Consider the following 18106-nt stretch of genomic DNA (forward strand, 5'->3'; position numbering starts at 1 on the left):
TCATCCCTCTCCCAGCAAGTGAGGAGCTGAACCTCAGCAGCCATTTTTCCTCCTGCAGCACCAAACCAGCCCTCAGCAGGAGATGGGCTCTGTGCCATCCTTGACCTAGGCTGTGTTTGAACTGGGTGACCTAGAAGTGAAAGGCTCAGCAATCACGTTGCCAGCTCCATCCCCCCAACCATCTGTCCTCCTTCAGTGAGCTTCCTTCCAAAGTCCCCACACACTTCATAAACATCCAGCCCTCCTCACCCCTCCAGCTGCCCCTTTCCTCTAGGAGAAACAGTGCTTTGGAGGAAATACCATCATTGCTTTTTGCTTTTTCATTTTTTAATATTTTTTTTTTTTCCTTTCCTCCGCCAGGCGTTTTGATTTGGCAAAAAAAAAAAAAAAAAAAAAAAAAAAGAGAAAGTTTTTCCTCCGGCCTGTTTTTTAAACCTGTTGGTGAGGATGGATGAGAAGCCTGGTGGAGATGGTGCAGTGTCCAGTAGCAAAACCTCTTTTTTGGTCTTTGAAGACCAAGAAGAAAGCAAACTTCCATTTCCTTACCATGTCACATACCTCCAGAGCTCCACCTTCCCTTTCAAGAAGCTAGAAAGTGGGACTTCAGACAAAGAAAAATAGTCTCAGGTGGGCTGGCCATGGATCATTTTGACTATATTTTAAACACTGAAATGTCAATGCTTAGTCATAGACAAGACATGATTCTTATCTGGCTACGTGGGGCTTCCAGTACGGAAAAAAAATTGAACCCCTGCCATTTCCTGTTGGAGAGAGCTTAAACACAGGGGTGACAAGGGCACATCTATTTTGGAGCCCTATTTTAAAAAGCCTCCAAGATATCATAGAAATCAACTGGCACAAACAGAGGACTTTTGGATGGCTTTCATGGCAGTGGCAACTTACGTCTATCAATGAAACACATACTTAGGGAGGCGGAAGTGAGCACCAGCAATACTTCAATCAGCTTTGGCATATGTATACATTATTCTGTTTGATCTCATAGGATGCTGGATTTAGATGATATAATACATTCTGGTTATCTTCCTCAAAGTTGGAGGGTTCCTAAGGAGATATCCACTTTCACAAGATAAAATTAGCACCTCTTTATTTTTCGGATAAACATTCCTCTTTCTTGTGTGTGTGTGTGTGTGTGTGTACTTTTTTTTTTTTCTCTTGCAGGAAAAAGCTGATTAGAGTTACAAAGCATACCAATGGGTATGAGTTTATTCATATTCAACCCAAATCCTATTTATAATATAAAGGAAATAACATTGGTATTACACAGGGCAACTTGATGTAGGAACAAGGAGCTACGCTCAGGCAGGTCTCTTCAAAAGGGCCGAAAGCAGACGTGTTTTTTTTCCAAAGAGATGGTGGGAAAGTAAGGATTTGGCTTCAAAATGGAGAGTTGCACTAGCAGGGAGTCAGCTGGAATGGCTTCCATTATTTTACTTCATCATTTGGTAACATCACCTTGGAGCTATGAAGCAAAGGTCAAAAATACCAACTTCGATCTTGAGATTTCAGATGCAGCGCGTTGTCTTCCGTACCCCAGCACCTTGATTTAGCTCCCACCTACCCCAAGTACCTCCAGATGCTACCCAGCTCTACAAATGTTACACCAAACTCTTGTTTCTGGACAAATTTCATGTTTTCGAGGAGCATGGCTAAATGTTATTTTTGTTAAGTCAAAGCATAGACCCCTTGGGCACGGGAAACGCATTTCTGGGTAGATCTGTGTGAATGAGGGATTGTTTGGTTCACTTGCTGCTCCAAACAATTGGGAGAGAAAAATGGTTTCCGGTGAATTAAGCCTTTTGTACAGCATGGAAGGCCTTAATGGGCCTTTGAACTTTTTTTTTTTTAAATAAAGAAATACATTGCATTATCTGCAATACTTCATTTAACGTCAAAGAGAAAGGTGGTGACCTTCAAAAGGCTTTTGACAGTGAGAACAATTCAGCCAAATCAATGCCATTTTTTTTCAAAATGTTTTGCTCAATTTCTACCCCCGTGTTCCAGTCTAGGGGTAAAAAAGCTGAGGTAGGGTTTTTTTGGTAGTTTTTTGAGGGCGTTGCTCATGGTGTTGCTAGGGTGGACTTCACGCTTGTGATCGATCTTCAGGAAGAGGGATGCACTCAGGTCTTGTTTGGGCACTCAGTTTTTTTTTTCCTTTTAAATTTTTTGCTTTTAAATTCACCCTGTCTCAGAGCTGGTGGTGGAGATGAGCAGCGAGGTCCTGTGTCACAGCATGTTGAGATGGGTTTGGGATCAGAGCCCCCGTGGGGTGTTGGCAGAAAGTCCTCTCCGCTAGGACACACCACGGAATGTACAAGAGCAGAAAGTTTTGTCTGGGCAAATCACTCTGGCAGTCACATTCCAGTTATTAAATTAAGCTGCCAAAGATAGGATCTGTCGAAATATTATTATGGGGAGGCCTTATCAGGATACAAATTTATTCTGCTCTCCAAAGGCAAAGCTTTCCAGTTTAATCCACACTGACAGGACCAGATCCTTTTACAGGGAGAAAGCGAGATCGTTTTCCAGAGCAAGTTTAGCAACTTCTCAAATGTCTCGGCGTTGTCTGTCCTGTTAATTGGCTGTGTGGCTGCAGTTTGTGTGGGCTGGCCATTATAATGTCAATAAATCCAGGGACTGGAAATGCAATCTGAGGCAGAAGGGGGCTGAGAGGGTCGTTCCTGAGAGGGTGACCGCGTGCGTTGCTCGTAGGGTTTCGGTTGAGGAGCCTCGTGGAGTGTCAAAGAGGTTATTTCTGATGAAAAAGGGAAAAAAAAAAATGGCTAGGTGGCAGCTTTTTAAGTGGGAGATGGCCAAAGAGTGGTCATTTGATGATGATTTCTCCATTTCACGGAGAAAAAGCAGCTGCAGAAAGGGATTTTTCTCCCCTCATCTCCCTGTCACTGAGGGCTCCGGTGTTTCCCTGTAGGACATGGAGAGGAGCTGATTTTTCCTGAGCTGAGATTTCAGTGGAAAGAGCCTGTTTGGTGGCAAGCTCAGCACACAGAGCTACTGAAACGGGAAGAAGAGAGGGAGAAGAGAATAAATAGAATAATAGAGAATAAATAAATGAGATGGGGAGAACCCAGCTGCTGTGGGACTGGGAGGGGGAGGACGCTCGGCAGAGAGCAGTCAGGGCAGAATGGATGCTGGGTCCATCACCAGCATTTCACTTTTGAAGACCACCAGCAAAAGGGCTTTTTCTGCTGGAAAAAAACCCTAATTTGACCTTCTCCCTACTCATCTCTCAAAAAAAAACCACAAACCCCTAATGAAAAAAAAAACCCAAAAAAAAAACCCCAAAACAAAGCAACCAAAACCTCCCCAATAATTACAAAGTCAACTATTAAGGGAGAGCCTGAGTGATGGGAGAAGCTGGGAGGTAGCAGAGGGCTCTAGCAGGACAGATCTTCCTGCTGAGATTGGGTTATTAATAACCAGAGCAACTCCATGTGGTTCTTTTTCCACTCACTCCGACAGCAACTGTTTGTCTCCTGTTGTCCAAATTGTTCCATTCTGGGAGGGCTGAAAATTGCAGTTTCTGAAGGAGCTCACCACGAATGGGATGGAGCTGGGGGAGGAGGTTTAAGTCACGGTGATAGCAGGTTAGAGTAAAGAAAAAAAAATAATTACCAAACACGTGGAAAAGAAAGAAAAAGAGAGAACACCACCATGTGCAGTGCAAGCCAAAAATCTTGCAAAATCTTCTCACTCCCTCAGAAGTCAAAGAGAAACTTGTTGCCTCTGTGTGTTCCTATCCCTTGGCAATCACAGCCTCTGAGAACCCCCCAGGAGCTGGGATTTCCCAGAGGGAAGAAGCTGGTTGAGCCCTTCCAGCCAAGAGCCACCCTTGCTCCAATTAGCAGCCCAATTTCAGGGGGTTTCTCATTAACCTGTCACGTCAACCCCCGGATGATAAGCTGGTGAAAATGGGGGGGAGAGGGGGGCAGGAGTGGTGGTGGAGGGGTAAAAGTTCATTTTGCAAAGCAAACAAACAGCCAGTCACTCGATTTTTACTAATTATCCTCTCCTGTGGCTCTTTCAGCCATTATTTTTCCAGCCCCATCAGCGTATGAACTGACAAGATAAGATAGGAGCTGGTATTTTCTAAACCATCCAGGCTAAAGGAGTAGACAGATAATATGGGGATTCATTTGCAAGAGCTCACAGAAGATGAATTGATTTGCTTCGTGGCAGAGGAATCGCTCATCAGAAAAAGAACTGCTGGCATTTAGGGGGAGTGGGTGTCCCTCTCCAAGTGGGACAGATTTTTGGGTGAAAAAGGGCAATTTATGTCGAAGGCGAAGAATTGATAATAACCTGAAGTTATAAAGGAGTTTTTGGAAATGCTGGGTCTGATCCAGTGAGAGCAATGGGTGGTTTGCACAGCCTACAGAGCCTTTTATTGATAAATTAAATTAGGACCAAACTGACCAATGCACTTCTCAGGCCTGCAATTTCCCAAAAATACTGGTGGATAAAAGTGTAGATGCTAAAAAAATTTTAGCACTAATTACCTAGATCACATCTAGCTTGTGTTCCTCTTTTTTTCAGGTCAAGGTTTGCATTTTTTTCTTCAATGCAAAGCCCTCAAACAGAATCAGGAAGCCTGAACGTGTCCCAGCTCCATGAAATCTTATAATCCTCCTTCCAGAGACAGGGGAAAAAAGGCAAATTTAATTATTCTGTGCTTTGCCAAGCATTAAAGCAGCATATAAATATGAAATACACACTGCTTGAAAAAGACAATTATTGTGGTTTTTTTCATGAAATGGTAACTTGGATGCTTGAGCTTGTGTCACCTTTACATGGAGCCTTTTATCAGCTTTTGGAGCATCCTCAGAGGGGCAGAGGGACCAGCAGTTTGTGCCCCTGTTAAGATTCAAGCTGGAAAACCCAAGTCTCAGTATCAAACCTTAACCCAAAGCCACTCAAACGTGTCAGGTCACAACACAGCTCGATCCAGAAAGCTCCTTGCAGCAACATGTTGCAGCTGGTGCTGGGTATTTATAGCTTTAGGACTGAAAAAAAGAAAACAAGCAAGCACAACAGGCACACAACACCCCAAACACAACAGCCAACACGGGCTGCAGAGACTCGAAAGCATTTTTAAACAGCAAATTTTTCAATTTTTTTGGTGGTTTTCTTTTTTTCTTTTTCTTTTTTTTTTTTTTTTTTCCTTCTCCCCTTGCTGCTGAATCGAACTCTGGGTTGACCCAGCTTGGGATGCACCATGCCCCGAGCACTTGGCCAGGAGAGACATGAACCTGCAGCCCGCTGAGCTGAAGCTCCAGATAGGAGGAAGGAGGAGGAATTCAGGGAATGTTTTCCCTCAGAACTTTTGGGAAGCACCCACGGTGGGACCGGGGCTGCGGTGACAGCGTTAACACTTCCCAGAGCCGAGGACCCCGATGCTGGAATGGCATTGCCCACCCTGAAAGTGAGAAGGTAAAGTTTATTTTTTCTATTTTTTTTTTTTTTTCCCCTCCCCTTTCTCTCGCTCCCTCTCCCATAGACAAAATCTATCGAGACCACCAAGAGTGGCCCATTTTTTATATTTTTTTTTTTTTTTCCCCCCGCGATGATGTACAATTGGCGTTTGTTAATTAAAAAGAAAGAAGAAGAAAAATCTGCCTGAGGTCATCCACCTAGATTTTTATTTTTTGCATTTTTCAACAGGAAACGGCTTTCAGATGTTTGTGTGTTCAAAAGTAAGGCTGCTAATCTGCCTCCCCATTTAACAGCCAGTGACAACTGGCAAATCTTTTCCCTTTACACCCCTGCCTTTGGAGCCCAGTTAGGTATTTGCTTAGTATTATTTTTTAATCCCTATCATAAACCCCTTTACTTTCTTTATTTGCTCTCTACCACCAAGCAAAGCTGCCTCGGGAAGAATAATCCAACATTTACCACAGAGCAACCCCGGAGATTTTTTTTTTCCTCTTGAGATGAACTCTTCAAGCAGGGGGGGGGATGCAGAAAAACTGGGAGATGGTGTTTGGGTCTGTGGGATGCAGCCTGTGCATGAATAAGTGCAGCTTTTAGCCTGCCAGCGTGGGTGATAAGTAGATAAAAATAAATTAATCTGTTTTTCAAGATTCCCTTTCCACTGTCAGCACTACACGCTTAGAAAGAGATGCAATTAATTGCCAGTTTATTTCCTTTTTTTGCTCACGTAGGAAAAACTGATAATATTCCACTAATATATACATGAATACACTCATAAATCCTAATATAGAGCAAAAACACCCCGATAGCCCTGCAGAAGATGCCTGAGACACTGGGCTTGGTGTTTCCAGATATTTTGGGGGGGATTTGGCAGCACAAGAGCCCTGATGTGGTTTTTCCCAACACCTTTCCCATTCCTGATGTGTTGTTATTCCCATTTCTCACCTTGCCAGGTTTTCATGCAGCACACATGGAGACCCAGTCCAATTAATGATGTTAATTGCATGAGAAAGAAATTAAATTAGTAAAGTGCTTCCTTAGTAATAATTAAAAAAAAAAAAAATATAAAAATAACAGCTAAAGGATCTGAGTTGGTTTTATTCTGTTGCAGGTAAATCCTGGGGACTCTCATACAGATCTAACTGGAAAAATGCTGAAGGATCACATTAACTTTCTATTAAAACCTATTATTTTGGGGAAATTTGTTGAATTGTGGTTATGCAATTTTAATAAGGAGTTGCCCGAGGTAGGTAAAAGGCAAGGAATGAGAAAAAATGGGGAGCATTTCTTGACTGTGCTGAAAAAGAAGTGATCTGATTGCTAAAAGATGAAATAATGCTATTTTAGCAGGCATTAACTGAGCCCCCTCAAATATTTTTCCTTCTGAATAAAAAAAAAATTTTAAAATGCAACTTTCAAGGTTATTTTGTGCCATCTCATTAATGGTAGTTTTTCTTTCTAAGTTTAGCTTCTGCCCTGGAATGAAAAGGCAACAATAATCCACAGTTAAAAATCTAGGATAAACATCCACAGTGTTCAAAAAAAATGAAATTCAAATGGAAATGATTTGATTTGCCCAGGGTTTTTTTTTCTTTCTTTCTTTTTTTTTTTTTAGAAACAGCAAAGCACATCCCAACTGGTTTGTCTGGACTGGGGCACACTGTGGCATCTATATAATTCCTTTCAGTTGACATGAATTTGCTGTTTGATGGCAATTTATTGTCTTTAAAAGAAGGTGAGGATGCAGAACTACATCATGGATTTCTCCCCCATTTTAGGGCAAAGTTTGGCTGCTTTTCATCACAGGAGAGAGCAGAGCACCAGCAATAGTTCCCTGAGCAAATAACCTTTAATCTAAAATGTGTCCTTTGGGTATTTTATTAATTAATTCAATAAATTTTATTATTTTATTTTTTTTTTTTTTTTAATAAAAGCCAAAAATCTTTATCTCCAGTGAGGAAAAAAAAAAAAAAAAAAACCAAAAAACCCCAAACCAAACCCTTTTTCTTGGCACATCCCTCCCAATGCCTGTGGAAGCTTCTGCTGACCACAAACATATTGTAAAAATGTGTAAACCAAAAGGGGGGATGATATTTTCCAAAAAGAACACCTGGAAGGTGTAAATCAAAAATATTGTAAACACGTCAGCTGGGGACATAGGACAGGCACCCTGGGATGCTCTGCACCCAGCTCATCAGCCCTTGGGAATCTGTATGGATAAACCAGGGCTAAAAACCAGGGATTTGAGGAGCTGGAGAGATTCTCTGTCCCTGCAGCCTCGTAGCAAACCAAGGAAAAATGGATTTGGGGTGTTTAGAAAAATCCTGGTGGTGTTTTCCTATAATCTCAGCCTTTTAAAAAAAAAAAAAAAAACCAAAAAAATGTTGCTGCTGGAAGGGACTCGTCCTGCTTTGTGCTTTGTTTAAATTTGTTTAAACTAATGACTCTATCAATAATTTTCTTTGAAGCTTTTTTTTTTTTTTCTTTTTTTAAGGCATTTATTCCCCCTTTCAGCTTTTGAATTTTTGCTGAGATGCAAAGGTTGCATTTTACAGTGAGGTTCCAGTTTGCATCTCTGTTACCCAAGGGTTGCAGTGAAGCAAAATGGACAGAAGACAAAATTTGACCAGCAGACTGTTGGAAAAAAAAAGACAAAAAGACATCAATGGGTTTGCTTCTTGTTCTGCTGCCCTGAAAAAAAACCCCAAAACTGATTTTTTGGGGTTTTATTTTTTTTTCCTTTATGGTTATCTTGGTCAGCTGAAAGAAGCCCTATTAAAATGCTATCTTCTGGAAAGGGTCCTAGAGGCATGAGGTTGGTAAACATTATAAAAACAACCCCTAATAAAATTTTTATTGCTTTACATTTCTGTACATTTTACAGCCAGCACGGGAAAAAGAAGTAACAGTGATTTCTCTGCCTTGATAGCAGGCAGGAATTTTTTTTCCCCTTGCTTTCTGCTCATCAAAATAAATAAAAATGTTCATTTCACAGGCAGTTTGGAGGAGGAATTATTTCAAGCTCTGAATAAACCAAAAGGAAAACTAAAAGCTAAAGGAACCTCCTAGGGCTAATTATTATGTTTTAAACAAGTATTGGGTTTTTTTTTTTTTTTTGGACATGGGAATATTTTTCTGGGTGACCAAATCATTTTATTTCATATCCACGGATGTCAGCTGGTTTGAAATAGGCAGGGAAAAAAAAAAACTTCTTGTACCTACTTGTTGAAATTATTAAGCCAGTCAGATGAGGAGGGTTTTAAAATTGCTCCCCAAAACTCAGTGCAGATGTTTGTTTCCTGAGTAGGTATTTATAGCTTCTGAATGAATGCAGTCAAGAACATTTAAAAAAAAAAAAAAAAAAAAAAAAAAAAAGAAAAAAAAAAAAAGGTAATTGTGCTTGTGTGTAAGTATTTAAATATTTACATTTTAAATATATTTGCTGCCAGCTTCTGTTAGCGGGAAGAAAAGTAATTTAGGCAATTACAAGCCTTCCTATTTCCCACATTTTTTAGGATAATAAATGCATATCTGGATTTAGCATGCCCTGAAGCTTGGCTGCCCAAAGTTGAAGGCAAAAGGAGAGCCCAGGGGAACGACTCCCTTGGGTGAGGATGCTGCCAGGGAGGGAGGGGGGGGACTGCAGGGCTTGGGGGGTGAGCAGGCTGAAAATGTGTCTCCTTTGAGCTGGAAAACCCAAAGCACTTGGGATGGCTCCTACCTGCATGCAAACCATGATTCCTCCTCTTATGATCAAGAAACCCAGAGGATCTGGCTGCTCTGCTCACCCTCACCCTTCTCCAACACGTTGGTGGGTGTTCAGCTTCCATCATTTCCTTCCAAAATGGGGGGGAAGGCAAAGGAGATGATGGGGGGGGGGTCATGTAGGTGGCACACAGCCTCCATCATTTCTTTCCAAAATGGGGGGGAATGCAAAGGAAATGATGGTTGGGGTCATGTAGGTGATGTCATGGCCTCCATCCCAACTTTCACCCCAGCTGAAGCCACCTTGGAAAGTCCAGGGTGCAGGATGTGTGGAAGCATCCAAAGGATGAGTAAGTTGAAGCAACTGGGCAGACTGGTTTTAGCCTCCTGATCAGGACAAGGAAGGAGGCTTGTTAGGGGCAAATGAGATTCAGAACCAAAGAGTTGTTCTGGGTCCTCCCTGCTCTCTGCAAGGATCTGTTATTTCAGGGTTTTTTCTGATGTCAAGAAGCCCCCAATAACTCAACCAAACTGAAGTGTCCGTGTACCCAGGGCTCACACCACCACGTGCTCACCATGGGTAGATGAGTCCTGTTGACCATCTGCATGCTCCTCCTAGGGTGACAACTGAATTCTGAAGAGATTTTGGTAAATCCTGATGGTTTATAGGATTTAAATCCAGGCCTGCAGGAACTATACCTTGCTTAGATGATTGTTCATCCCCCCAAGCTGCTTGCAGCAGTTCCTCCCTATCTCAGACATCTGCTGGGACCCCCATGCAACTGAGTGGCACTGGTGGATAAATCAGAATCATGGGATCATGGAATGGTTTGAGTGGGAAGGGACCTTAAAGTTCATCCAATTCCAACCTTCCTGCCATGCCCAGGGACACCTCCCACAGCCCAGGTTGCTCCAAGCCCCATCCAGCCTGCCTTTCAGCACTTCCAGGGATGGAGCAGTCACAGCTCCTCTGGGCAACCTGGGCCAAGATTTCACCATGGTTGTGACACCTTCTGAAAGACTCTGGTGGAAGCTGGGATGGGAATTGAAGAGATTATTGAGGGCTGACCTGCTGGAGAGCAGTGTAGGTGAAAGAGACCTGGGGGTCCTGGTAGACAAGAAGATGCCCATGAGCCAGCAATGTGCCCTTGTGGCCAAGAAGGCCAATGGCATCCTGGGGTGCATTAGAAAGGGGGTGGTTAGTAGGTCAAGAGAGGTTCTCCTCCCCCTCTATTCTGCATTGGTGAGGCCACACCTGGAGTATTGTGTCCAGTTCTGGGCCCCTCAGTTCAAGAAGGACAGGGAAGTGCTTGAAAGAGTCCAGCACAGAGCTACTGAGATGATTAAGGGAGTGGAACATCTCCCTTATGAGGAAAGGCTGAGGGAGCTGGGTCTCTTTAGTTTGGAGAAAAGGAGACTGAGGGGTGACCTCATCAATGTTTTCAAATATGTAAGGGGTGAGTGTCAGGGAGATGGAGTTAGGCTTTTCTCAGTGGTGACCAGTGATAGGACAAGGGGTAATGGGTGTAAATTGGAGCATAGGAGGTTCAAGTTGAATATCAGAAAAAATTTTTTTACTGTAAGGGTGACAGAGCCCTGGACCAGGCTGCCCAGGGGGGTTGTGGAGTCTCCTTCACTGGAGACATTCAAAACCCACCTGGACACGTTCCTAGGGGATGTACTCTAGGGGGCCCTGCTCTGGCAGGGGGGTTGGACTGGATGATCTTTCGAGGTCCCTTCCAACCCCTAGGATTCTATGATTCTATGATTCTATGATATTTTCAAGACTCAACCAAACCCCATGAAAGCAGAGACTCCTTTCTGTTTGTTGTGTGTCCATTAGCCCCATCCATCCCATTGAGCCTGCTGTGTTTCTGGTGGTGGCCAGAGGGGAAATTTCCAGAGGACACAGCCAACATCTCCCTGTTTTCCTTTCCTCATGGTTCATCCCTTCCCCAGGCTCTGCCCCTGGTCCCACCGTGCAGGTCTTGGCCTCTCTCTTGCCCTTGGGATGCTCTCTATTGCTGCAACCAAATAACCAGCAAATAACCCTGATGACACAGTTTGTGGTCACAGATGCTTTGTCACCTTCCTCATCTGACAGAGGAGGAGGAAAAAAAAAACCCAGCATCCCCCTGCAATGACGTTGGACCTTGCTGAGTTCCTTGGTAAATACGTTCTTCAGCTCAACACCCACGGCAGCAAAATGTCCCTCCTTAAGCCTCTGCAAACAGTGTAAGGAGGCAAACAAACCATGCAAGTATGTGGTTCCTCTTGACATCAGTTTTTCTTCTCTAATCCAGTGGTTTTAGTCTTTTAAGTTTTTGCATTGCTGGGTGCTGGTGTGTTTTGTATCCCCAGGCTGCTTATGCCACCAGCTCAGAAGGGGAAGGGATGAGCAGAGATCTCAGCAACTGCTTCTTGCACTTCCCAAAGGATTCTTGCCTCAGTTTTTAAAGGTTTGGGCTCTGTTAAAAAATCAGTGGCAATTTTCCCCTTGAGTCAACCAGGCTGGGATTTCACTCTCCCTGCTTTACCTTTTTCATCCTTGGCTGCAGTGTGAAAAGCTTTGGTTGGGAGCTTCCCAAAGCAAGGAAAACCAGCCGGATTCTGGCAATACTATTGTTTACTTTAAAGCACATTTTGTTTCCATTTTGCTATAAATATAGATGAAGTGAAAATCTGGTGTTGTGTAGGGCCTACCACTTCAGCAGCAGTCGAGCAGAATTTCTCACGTGCTCTCTTCCAGCTCCAGGAAAATCATCCCGAAATTTTCCGGAAAATCCGTGAGCCCAATCCTCCCAATGGCTCTGCAAATCAGTGGCAGCTTGAAGTTACTCTGCCTTGGATAAGAAACAATGAAAATTAATAGAATAAAACCTCACCTCTTCTTCAGAGCAGGCTGAGCCTGCCCACCCTGCAGAGAGCTGGAGAAACAGCAGCAAAAAATTCAGAAAAATGAGGCAGAATGAGGTTTTCAGCAACTTCCATTTAATTACAGTGCAAGTTCCCATGAGATGTATTTAGGGATTCACCCTGGTGTGAGAGCTTGGGCTGGAAGTATTTTTCTGACTTAGCATTTAAATGAAGCAAGAAGACAGAAGATGAGCAGGGAAATAAATCATTAGGAAAGCAAAAAATGGAAACTTAGATGTCAGCTGCTTGTGCTCAGCTTGCTGGAAGACTTTTGTCATATATTAACCTCTGATTTATTAAAAATAAAATGCACATGATCTCTGGATAGGCAGAACAACCCCCACCAGCAGGACTGGACCATGCACCTTGTTTGGGGCCTTTATTGGGGAAGGATTGGAAGGGGCAATGGGTGACTTGAACCCTTTCCTGGGACCCCACAGAACTTTAGGGAAGGATGTGACTATTCCACCCACATCTCCTGGGTTCAGTGCCTCAGAAGTGCTATTCCCAGGACATTATTTTGGAAGGGAAATTATCTTTCACAGCCAAATCCCAAAAACCTGGAACCGGGGTATGGAAAGTGCTACGGAAACCTCACCTTTGCCTGGGGGGTTTTATTCTGATGCTCAAGGCAAGCCTCAATTTTATGATGCAGGTTCAAAACCTGCCAAGAATAGTCCCAACCTCTCAGTTTTGGGTGTCCTCATCCAGTCTCATGTATTTTCTCCTTGCTGGAACCCTAGAACCATGGTGCAGAACAGCAAACACTTGGGGCCCTGAGACATTGCTATGAAAAGTTGCTGTTTACAGATCTGTCAGAGATTGAGCTTTGATGATGTAACGTTGGCAAATGTCATCTGTAACTTCCCTGACACTGTTTTTCTAACAAATGGCTCTTTTTCCCTTGCCTTGGCTGGAGGAAATAAAAAAAAAAAAAAAAAATTTGAAAGGATCCTGAACCTTAAAACCATTCGAGTTTTGCTCAGCATCTCCCAGCCTGAGTTTAATGAAATATCTGACCTCACAAAATTTATCTCCTGGAGAATCCTGTTGCTACCCCAGTGCTATCACACACAGGAAAAAAAAATGCCCTTTTATTAAATATTGTACAACAGTGATTCAAAATAGCCTGAGAAATGAGCTCTGTGCTGTATTTTTAGGATGGCTGAGGGTCTCCAGGTGGCCAGATAGCACTGGTGGCTTTTGATAGATCTCAGATATCACAAATGATGGTTCAACAGGGAGAAAAATATCTGTGCATGGAGGGAAAGACATCTTCAAGGAGCAGAGGGAGGAATTCAGCCTTGGCTGGAGTTCTGGGGGAGCTCAGTTCCCTCCATGTGAAGGCAGCTGGAAAAATGGGGTGAATTGAGGGGAAAATGGAGCAGAGAAGGAGCCAGGATAGAGGGAAACAACCAAAAAAGTGTGACCAGGAGGCTTTCTAATAAGCTTCAGCATGTCTGACTTGAGAAGCAGAGGCAGCAAAACAGAGAGGACACTGATCTTCTCAAGATAAGGTCTCCAGTCTGCAAAAATACCTCCCACAGCTCCTCATCTGGTATCAATATCCCCTCTGTGTTTTCAGAGCTGCTTTGGGAGATGCTGGGACCCAGATGCTTCCAGCAGTGGCAGGAGAAAGCTGGGGATGTACAGGTAAATTTTAGCACCTCCTCTGCCACCTCCTCTTGCTGGAACCACAGCTGCCACTTCACCCTGGGTCATTGCTGGAAAATAAATCAAGGGCTCTCCACAGAGCAGAGCAGGTGGGGAGAATGCAAAGCTGGGGGGGATAATTCAGTAAAGATGTGTGTCATTAATTAAGGGCACATGGTGATGAGTGTGTTTCATAACTCTAGGAGCTTGCCTGCAGGAGCAGAGGGAGGTGGGATGGGGCTTGTGGTGCAGAGAAGCTTTCCCTGAGGTGATGCTGCCCACAAATTGCAAACCAAGGCCTGGAAAAATTCTTTGGGTTTGACCATCTGAGGGCTGTAAATGAGCTGTTAACTTCCAAATATGCATTAATTAAGAATGTTGAAAAAAAAAAACCCAACCCTCTGCTGCCTTGAGCAGTGGAGGAAGAGCAGGTAAACCCCTTGAGGGTTGGTTTTTGTTGTGCCAAGGTCTGAAAAGTGGTTCCTGCAGGGGATGGCATCTCTCTACCAGCACCCAGAGGGTGGTTTTGGGGAGGAATGTGGAAATCTGGAGGTGCCAGGAGGAGATGCTGGGCCCTTTGGTTTTTAACCTGCATAATCAGAGAGGCTTGAGCTTGGTTCATGAAGAACAAGGCTTGGATTTCTCCATAGGGAGCAATTCAAGAGCTTGTTTGACTTTCTTCTTTTTTCTTGGATATGGAAGGAAAAAAAATAATCTTCCTAATGGTTTCCAGAGGGTTTTCTGGACCTGGCCACCAACAGCAAAAAAACAGGGTTGCTTTTCCCTTACCTCCAGGGGGGAAAGTCTCCTCAGACTCTTCCTCTTGCTTCTCTCCCAGGCAAAAAAGGTTCCCTGGACACTGGCCAGACCTGAACTCAGTTGATTCTGTCAAAAAAACCCCAAAACAACAAACAGTCTGGGCTCCAAATTTATTTACCACTCAAGCTTGCTGTGCTTGAAAAGCACATTACATGATCTTGATGGGAAAGCACCAGTCTTGAGAGCTTTTTAGCTAATGAGAATTAATAGGATAAACAGGGGTAAAATGGCTGAAATTGTCACATTTGGTTTAGGATAGATCTTTGAAAATGCAACACACTTTCTTTTTTTCCTCTGGAAAATTCCTAAAAATCCACTCTCTGTGGATGTCCCATCCCTGGCAGTGCTGGATGGAGCTTGGAGCAACCTGGGCTGGTGGGAGGTGTCCCTGCCCGTGGCATGGGGGTTGGAACTGGGTGATATTTAAGGTTCCTTCCATCCCAAACCAGTCTGTGACCCCATAACATGCAAATGTTGGGTGATTTGCCAAGCTTACTGATAACTGGTGATCCTTTGGCTCCTCCATCATAGGAAGAAGAGGATGAGAGAATTCTTGGATGTGGCCAGCAGCACTGCAGGACCTCCCAAAGGGATGGGGAAAGGGAAAATGGGAAGACAAAGTGACAATTCTCTGAAATGCAGGAGGAATCTACCCCAGAAGGCCAACCCTGGGCTGGCTGCCTCCTGAGCAGTGTTTTATTCTGACTTTCTTGGCTTCCAGAAAAAGAGTTGTTTTGTGATGGGTGTTTGTCACTGTTTTCCTGGTGCTCTAGTGAAGATGTTGGCATGAAAAGGAGAGAAGCAAGTGGCTTCCCTCTACCAGTGGCCTTTCAGGGCTGAGATAATGACCCTGAAAGGCTGAGATAATGCTCTGCCCAAAAGTGCATGTTCACTGCTGCTGGGCCCTGGCCAAAAGCAGCCTCCCCACTCCTGCTGGAGGTGACAACAATGCAGATGTGTGTCATTTCCTGACCTCTGTGGAGCTCACAGGATTGGGGAAAAAAAAACCCCAACCAACCAACAGCAAGAAAAACCACCAAACCACCAAACACAACGAAAAAACCCCACGAACTAATAATAATAAACAAAATTGTTTGGCAAATCAACACCCACCCCCTGCAAAGTCTCCACCTTCCACTTGTACATCAAGTGTACACATCTTGCATGTTGCTGCCAAGGCTCTTGTCCCCCTCTCAGATGACTCAGTTGTCCTGTTGGTCCCCGTGGGAGGAGGTAGGAGCCAGCATGGCTGGGGTCAGGGATGTCTCCAAGCCCCTGGTGCTCATCTCCTACAGGAGCTCCTTGGAGATCTCCAGGGAATCCTTTCAAGCGTGATGATGGTGCCAGAACCTTAAAAAAAACCCCAAGCCAACAACCTCCAAACCACTCTAAATGCTCAAAAAATCCATCCAGACTGCTGATAGATGGATAAAAGCATCACTAGAGTTGCCCTTCACCCAGAATTACCCTGAGGCTCTTTGCTCCTGGACCTTCCTCAAGTGTGAGCTCAGCCAGGAGCAAATCCCCCTCCCAATGGGACAATATTTGGGCTCTTGAAGAAGTAGAGGGCTTTCTTTTGGGGCAAAGAGTCCTCTAGGTGGTTATTCTCAGGACATGGCACTCCTGGAAATGCAGTAGGAGCCTGAAGGAGGAAGGTTTGAATCTCTTCCAGTGACTCTCTCTTGCATCTCTGCCTTTTGGCAAGACAGGGAATGCAGAAGGCAGATAAACAAGCTGAAGGTAAACATTATCTCCATGTACATCCTGATTTATAACCTACGTGCATTGGGTACAAATTTACTCCAATCCACCACAATGTTTTCAGTAATCTTATTAAGAATGTAACTTCTTAGGAAAACTCAGGCTGTTTTTAGCCCAGACATGCAATTAGGAGGAGAGAGGGAGGGGGGGGGGAATTAGTAACACGATCCATCATCTTCAAGAACACCCAGCTACAGCAGTCAGAAACCTCATGCAACCCTCTTGGAAGGCAGTTTTGCTCCCAGCAGATGTGAAGGTTCCTTCACAAACCTCATTTTCCCTGCGAGAAATAATTCCATCTCGGAGCCAGCACATAGGAGGGCTCTGAGGATGAAGCTCTGGGCTTAGCATCCTCCTTTTTTTTATTTTAATTTTTTTTTATTTTTGGAGGTGGTGGAAAAGGGGGGAAGGGGGCAGTGAAAGGGTGTTCAAAATATTCATGCCCAGTGGGGCATGAGGAATCTGTGGTGGGGTGGGTGGAAAGAAGCAGACCTTGTAATTCTCAGCTCTCTCCGAGGCACGCAGGGAAGATCAGGGTTTGGTTTCTGCTCCTTGCAAGGATTTTTATTTTTTGGGGGAGTGTCTTAGACAAAGATAGGACCAGGAGAGAAGTCCAGTGTGAGCTTCTGAATGAGTTTTGGAGGTGCATGGCTTTGGAGCAGCACCATGACTTGGTAATATTCTGGCTTTCTGCCCCTGCAGAATAAATCAACCAACACCTCAGCCCCCAGATTCTGCAGGAAATTTTGGGGTAGGAAGAATTAAAGGGGTAAATTTAAGGGGGGAAAGCTCAGGGCAAAGAGGGCATTAAATTTCCTGTGGCTCTTGAGCCATGGCCTTGCACCATCTCCCATGGCCATGAAGCTCCTTCAGCCCTTCCCTGTCATTAGTTCCCTGCCTGCTCCTGGGACGGTGGAAAATTCCAGAAAAAAAAAGCCAAATCTCCCCATCCTTGCTTCCTTCCAAGAGATCCAGAAACTCCAGCTGAAATTCACCAGTTCAGGAGTTTTTTTGGCTTGTCTGCGTGAGCTGGAGTCCAAATTTTTGGTCGCTGAACCAAACCTGGAGACAAAGCCTTGAGGTTTCTGTAGCTCTGGCAACAATCTTTGTTTTTTGTTTTTATTTTGCTTCAGGCCTCCAGTGGTACCAGAGGATGAGCTGGTCCTGCTATGTGGATGCCTGGGAGGACAGCTAAGGGGATTGGAGACTTCTCAGTAACACTTGCAAATGATGGAAGATCCTGCAAAAAATGCTGGGAAATATGAAAAGGCCAACGAAGGATGGGAAAAGACTCATCCAAAAAGTTTGTTGTGTTGGCTTTGGGGTTTTTTTGTTTGGTTTTTTTGTCTACCCTTAAGAAATAATGCACTATCTGGAAATCCCATGGTTTGGAATTTGTTGGTTTTTTTTTTTTTTTTTTTGTGTGTGTGTATTAGGTTTTTTTTCAGTGACCAAATCTGAACAAAGAGCAACCACAGAAATTGGACACCAAAGCAACAGCAGTGGGTGGCAAATTTCTCTGTTACCACAAATATCCTTCCCTCCTTGACAGCCCAGATTGAAAACATTTTCTTCTTCTTCTTCTTCTTCTATCTCCCCTTCAAGCAGACTCCAAGAAATGCAGAAAAAATTCCTTTGCTGCTTTCTTGACCCCCCCAAAAAACCATCCTCCAAACTTCTTCATCACCCCCAGGGTTGTTCTGGTCCATGGTGATGGCTTTGTAAGGCAAAGGTGAGTGATGCAAACACTTTTGGGTCCCTTTTGTAGGATTTTTACAGAACTGAG

General features: G+C 44.0%; 1 long non-coding RNA gene across 1 annotated transcript; it reads left to right on the forward strand.

Annotated features, from left to right (window-relative positions):
* Positions 1 to 5077: 5077 nt before the first annotated feature.
* On the forward strand, positions 5078 to 17698 carry LOC139801822 (uncharacterized). The gene is made up of 3 exons (XR_011728338.1): positions 5078 to 5466; positions 13673 to 13740; positions 17454 to 17698. It is a non-coding gene; the product is annotated as an uncharacterized lncRNA (long non-coding RNA).
* The last annotated feature ends 408 nt before the right edge of the window (positions 17699 to 18106 follow it).

The sequence above is a fragment of the Heliangelus exortis genome, chromosome 13 (genome assembly GCF_036169615.1).
Source record: "Heliangelus exortis chromosome 13, bHelExo1.hap1, whole genome shotgun sequence".
In the NCBI taxonomy this organism is placed as follows: Eukaryota; Metazoa; Chordata; class Aves; order Apodiformes; family Trochilidae; genus Heliangelus; species Heliangelus exortis.